At 43.9% G+C, this 5,621-nt stretch overlaps 1 long non-coding RNA gene across 1 annotated transcript; it reads left to right on the top strand.

The window, feature by feature from the left end:
- The first annotated feature begins 3,556 nt into the window (after positions 1 to 3,556).
- LOC142046500 (uncharacterized) lies at positions 3,557 to 4,950 on the top strand. Its single transcript, XR_012655443.1, has 3 exons — positions 3,557 to 3,727; positions 4,695 to 4,871; positions 4,906 to 4,950. It is a non-coding gene; the product is annotated as an uncharacterized LOC142046500 (long non-coding RNA).
- Positions 4,951 to 5,621: the final 671 nt, after the last annotated feature.

Genomic DNA, 5,621 nt, shown 5'->3' with positions numbered 1-5,621 from the left:
TTTTTTCTGCTTGTTTTTTGCCTTCATAAATATCAAGGCTGTCAACTCTGCTCTTCCCTGGCTTTGCTGGAGTATTTGTTGGGAGTCTCAAGGGCATGTATATTGCCAATTTTTCAATTAAAGAAGAATAGGAGTAACAAAAATTTCCTTTTTTTCAACATGCTAATTAGTCATTGTAGTTAATAAAGCCCAAATAAAACTGTAATTTTAGGCAGTCTAACTAAAATATTCTTTCCCTCTCAATTGCTCAGCTCTCTCTCCCAGCTCTTATGATGATGTTATTTGAGTAGCACTTCAAGAGTCAGAGTCTTCCATTCCAGACAGGATCTGAATTTCTAAAATTAAAAGACAAGAAGAAACCTCCCCAAGCCTTCCCCCACCCTTTTTTCCTCTGAAGTGTGTGTGTGGCAGGGAAGTCCTTTCACATAAATGAAAAGAGGGCTCAAGCCCAGTATTTTCTTTTCTTTCAGTTACTTTTAGGAGCCATTGAACTGTCTGAATGCTTCTGTCACCTGATTACTCTGTGTGTATTTTGCTTTGGAGGTGACATGCTCAGACGAGTAAGTCTTAATGAATTCCTGAAATTCTGCCATTGAGAATTGTGACCTATTTTCATAAATCAGAATCTCAGGTATTCCCTGGTTTTCATGACGTGAGAGGGTAAGTGTACAAGCATGTGACAGATGTTTAATCACATTGCTCAATGAACTACTAGAAGTGATGAGTATGGTGTAAGAACCTATATAGAATAACCCGATGTGGATAATAGCCATTATACTTCACGTGTTAGTTTTGGAACATCCATGAAATGAGTAATAATTGCTGTAAATTCTTTAACCTATTTCAACTAAATCTCCTACTAGCCTTTTCCATGAATTTTCTAGGACTTCATGACCTTGCATTTTGCCTGTGCTCTTTGGAAGCAATTACATATATCACAATGAGCTACTTTGTTATCTAAGCACTCACCTCAGGCTAGAACATAGTTTCTTGCCCTTTGCTTACATTTTTCATTAGGTAGATGAGTGCTCTGTACTTTAGTGAGCATTTCTTTTCTCAGAAATTATAGAACAACTGGTCTTCCTTCATTTAGCATGATGGTTGTTCTCACTAATTTCTCCTTTATGTGGTCAATATGGCCTTATTTTTGAAGCCTACCTCTGTTATTTCTTTCGGCCTTCCTTGTAAAACAAATGACAGTTTATATATAACTGTACCGCTCTGTGTTTTGGTTTGGAATTCTGCTAATTTTGAAATAATAAGAATTCTGCACCACTACATGAATTTCATATTCGTCAGCATCATTTTCAGGTAAGATTTATCTGTTTGCTTTATTGCTAAGGGTACTTGTACAGTTCCTTACCCAATTTACAGTTCACACTGAGATCATATCTTTGCATATTTAGCATCACGTGATGGATTCTATGTGGTGATGAAAGCAAGGCGTGTTTAAGCAAACTTTCAGGTAATATCTGATCAGCTCCTGCATGTATCTTTCCTCTCTCAAACAAATGTTGTTGGGCATAAGTCAACTGTATAAAGTGCCAACATCTCCTTCTTGATCTTTCTGTTTTGTTTATGGATCTTGATTAAAATGCAGCTGGCTGCTCTTCTTGCATATGGATTGCACCTAATCCTTTTGAAGATGCATTTTCTGACAAGATAACAGGCTGAGTTAACTCATAGTATTTTGAAGCTGGTGAATTGTTGATTAGTGTTTTTAAACTGCTTAAATACCTGTTTATGTCTGTTCCCAATGCCAGGCAGCATCATTTTCTAATAATTTACTAAAAGGAAATAGATGTGTAATGAATTTTGTCAGATAGTTATCATCCCATTAATCTCTTAGATCCACTTTACTTTTCAGCTATTTCATTTATTTTACCTTGATCAACAGTTAAGACATTTTTACTCAATGTGTGTCCAATACAATTAACTTCTGTTAGACCAATCTTTGACCATTTAATATCAGCGGTAGATAAGTTTTTGCAGAAAGCAGAAGGACACCTAATTTTTAGATTGTTTCTACAAGGCCCAATCCCACATTAAAATCACAGCTATGATAATGTCACAACCTTGTAATCCCCCTACACCAGTGGTCCCCAATGCAGTGCCTGTGGGCACCATGGCGCCCACCGGGGCATTTTGTGCGCCCGCCTAGTGCCCAGCAGGGAAGAGAAGCCACAGCCCTGCGCCTGCAAGGGACAGAACTCCAGGGCTGCAGGAGCTGGTGTTCTCGGTCCCTGGCAGGCGCGGGGCCACGGCTCAAGCTGGAGAGAAGCTGCGGCCCCGCACCTGCCAGGGACAGAGAACTCCAGGGCTGCAGGCTGCGGGTGCCGGTGTTCTGTCCCCGGCAGGTGTGGGACCCACCTAGTGTCCAGCAGGGAAGAGAAGCCAGGGCCCAAGCCTGCTGGGGACAGAGTACTCTGGAGCTGCAGGCTGCAGGTGCCGGTGTTCTCTGTCCTCCCAGCTTCTCTCCGGCTTCTCTCTGCACTGCCCAGAACTGGCACAAATAAACCCCCAAAACAAAAAGAAAACAAAAATAAAAAATAATCCGACTCTGCAGAATGGATGGAATGCCATCCCATAGCATGTGCTGCCCCAGGTACGTGCTTGCTCCACTGGTGCCTGGTGCCGGCCCTTTATGTGAGTAATTGTTGGTGCCCGCCACACTCTTCTGAAAACATGAATGTGCTACTAGCCACAAAAAGGTTGGGGACCACTGCCCTTCACTGTACAATCACTTTGTGAGGTACCCTGTGAGAAGCAATGCTAACTGTCACATATTTAAATGTATACCATCCAAATGGTGTATTAATAGCTTTACAGTCGGACACATTTAGCTTAACTTGCCAAAATGCATGGCTGCATCTAAAACTGAGAATATTGTTTTGCCATTGATGAGAAAGCTTTCAAATTGGAGATTATGCTACCACCATTTTTCTGTGAACTTTTCCTCAAATCCAGTGGATGTGGAGAAAATGATGGATCCCATTTTGGTGCAATATAACTTTTCAGACCATGTAATGTTTGGCAAGCACTCATGAATCAGGTTGGTTGGCAAGAGAAGGCACACTAATTTTATTGTCTTCTCAAACTCGAATCTCAATTTGAACTAACTAGAAACCTCTAGTTCACCCTGACCATTCTCTGTCTTGGCACAAGCATCAAGAAAATCAACCCATCCTAACCCGTCTAGCTAATCTATCAATCATTTACACTATAGTACAGGAGGTACTGCATCTGATCACTGTATGGGGAGATGATTCCGTGGTAGCAGAACTACGTTCCAAAAGACGAAATGCCAAAACATTTGAAAAAATCTCCAAGGGCATGATGGAGAGAGGCCACAGCTGGGACTCACTACAGTGCCATATGAAAGTTAAGGAGCTCAGACAAGCGTATCAGAAAGCCAAGGAAGCAAACCGATGCTCCAGGACAGAACCAAAGACGTGCCGCTTCTACGCTGAGCTACATGCAATTCTAAGGGAGGCCGCCACCACTACCCCACCCCTAACCATGGATTCCGAGGAGGGGATAATCTCAGCCATGCCTGAGGATTTTGTGGATGGGGAAGATGAGGAGGAGAAGGAAGATGAGCTTGCGGAGATCACACAGCACACCATTCTCCCCAACAGCCAGGATCTTTTCCTCAGCCTGACTGAAATAGCCTCCTAACCCTCCCAAGGTGGTATCCTAGACCATGAAGCCAGAGAAGGGACCTCTGGTGAGTGTACCCTTGTAAATATAAAACATGGTTTAAAAGCAAGCATTTTTTAATGATTAATTTGCCCTGAGGACATGGGATGCATTTGCAGCCAGTACAGCTACTGGAAAAGTCTGTTAACGTGCCTGGGGATGGAGCGGAAATCATCCGGGGACATCTCCATGAAGCTTTCCTGGAGGTATTCAAAAAGCCTTTGCAGAAGGTTTGGGGAGGTCAGCCTTATTCCATCTTCCATGGTAGGACACTTGACCATGCCATGCTAGTGGCAAGTAATCTGATATCATTGCATGGCAAAGCCTGGCAGCGTATGGTCCCGGTGTTTGCTGGCATTCAAGCAATATCCGTTCTTTATCTCACTGTGTTATCCTCAGGAGAGTGATATCATTTATGGTAACCTGGTTGAAATACGGGAATTTAATTAAGGGGACATTCAAAGGTGGCCGTTCCTACTGGGCTGTTTGCCTGTGGCTGAAAAGAAATCCTCTCCGCAGTTAGCCAAGCGGTGGGGGATTGGCACTGAGCTGTTCACATTTGGCTAGCAGGGATCTTCCCTGAAACCAGCCACACTGTGGGGGGGAGGGGTAAATTGATCATCCCAGAGAATTGGAGGAGGGGGGGTTACTTTGGTTTCTGCTGCTGCAAGTTAACATGAAAACTGCAGCACTCAACGAGCTTTGCTTGGAATGGGAAAGGAGGGCAGTGCTTTTATGAAGGTTGCAGAAGCTGAAAGACAGTGACTTACCATGGCCACATGCAAGCCGAATTCTGTTGCCCGGCCCTGCATCTGTGATCTCTAACACCAAAGCCGCAGGCACTCAATATTAAGATGCAAAATGCGACCTTGTACCGAAATCACATGTGCTATATAATGTGAATAGTGTTGTTCATCGTCAAAGAGTATATCCATTGTCCTGTAAAATATATTTTTTAAATACTCCCCCCGCCATTTTTTCCCTCCCTCCCACAGCTGCAAATTTTTCAAGCCTCCTTCCTCTGTCCTGAAGGCTATCTCAGATAAGGTGGCAAAAAAACTGCACGCGAGATTAAATGTTCACTGAGATCATGCAGTCAACCTGCAATGAAAGAGCTCATCTGAATGAGTGGAAGGACAGAATATCACAGTACAGGAAAGCAGCCAATGAACGTGAGGACAGGAGGGATGAACATGAGGACAGAAGGGATGAATGTGAGGACAGGAGGGATGCTCGAAATGAGATGTGCTGGCAGGAAGATCAGAGGAGGCAAGATGCAATGATGTTCTCATCACTCTCGTCGTTGCACTGCCGTCGCCTCCTCCTCACTTGGTTTTCCAGGTTCTGGTTCAACATAAACTGCACGATAATGCGTGAGGTGCTTACAATGTTCTTGACTGCTGCATTTTGCTGCACGGGCTCCATGCTTGCCGTGGTATGGTGTCTGTACTGAAAAAAGGCGTGAAACGATTGTCTGCTGTTGCTCTGACGGAGGGAGGGGTGACTGACGACATGGCTTACAGGGAATTAAAATCCACAAAGGCGGAGGCTTTGCATCAAGGAGAAACACAAACAACTGTCACACAGAATGGCCCCCTCAAGGATTGAACTCAAAAGCCTGGGTTTAGCAGGCTGTTGATTTCACGGAGGGAGGGGGATCAAATGAATACAAAACAAATCTGGTCTATTTCTTGTTTTGATCCACTCCATCTATCTTTTAGATCTTAGGCTGGCAGCAGATGGTGCAGTATGACTGCTAGCCATCGTCATCTCCTGGGTGCTTAGCAGAAGATGCTGCATTATGACTGCTAGCCCTAAACATCTCCTGGGTGCTCAGCAGAAAATGGGAAATGACCTGGCTGAGTCACTCCCATCTCTGTATGATGACAATGGCTTTCAGTCCTAATGCACCATCTGCTGCC

Source organism: Chelonoidis abingdonii, chromosome 3 (assembly GCF_003597395.2).
Source record: "Chelonoidis abingdonii isolate Lonesome George chromosome 3, CheloAbing_2.0, whole genome shotgun sequence".
NCBI classification, from domain to species: Eukaryota; Metazoa; Chordata; order Testudines; family Testudinidae; genus Chelonoidis; species Chelonoidis abingdonii.
This window is presented reverse-complemented; position numbering and strand designations above follow the sequence as displayed.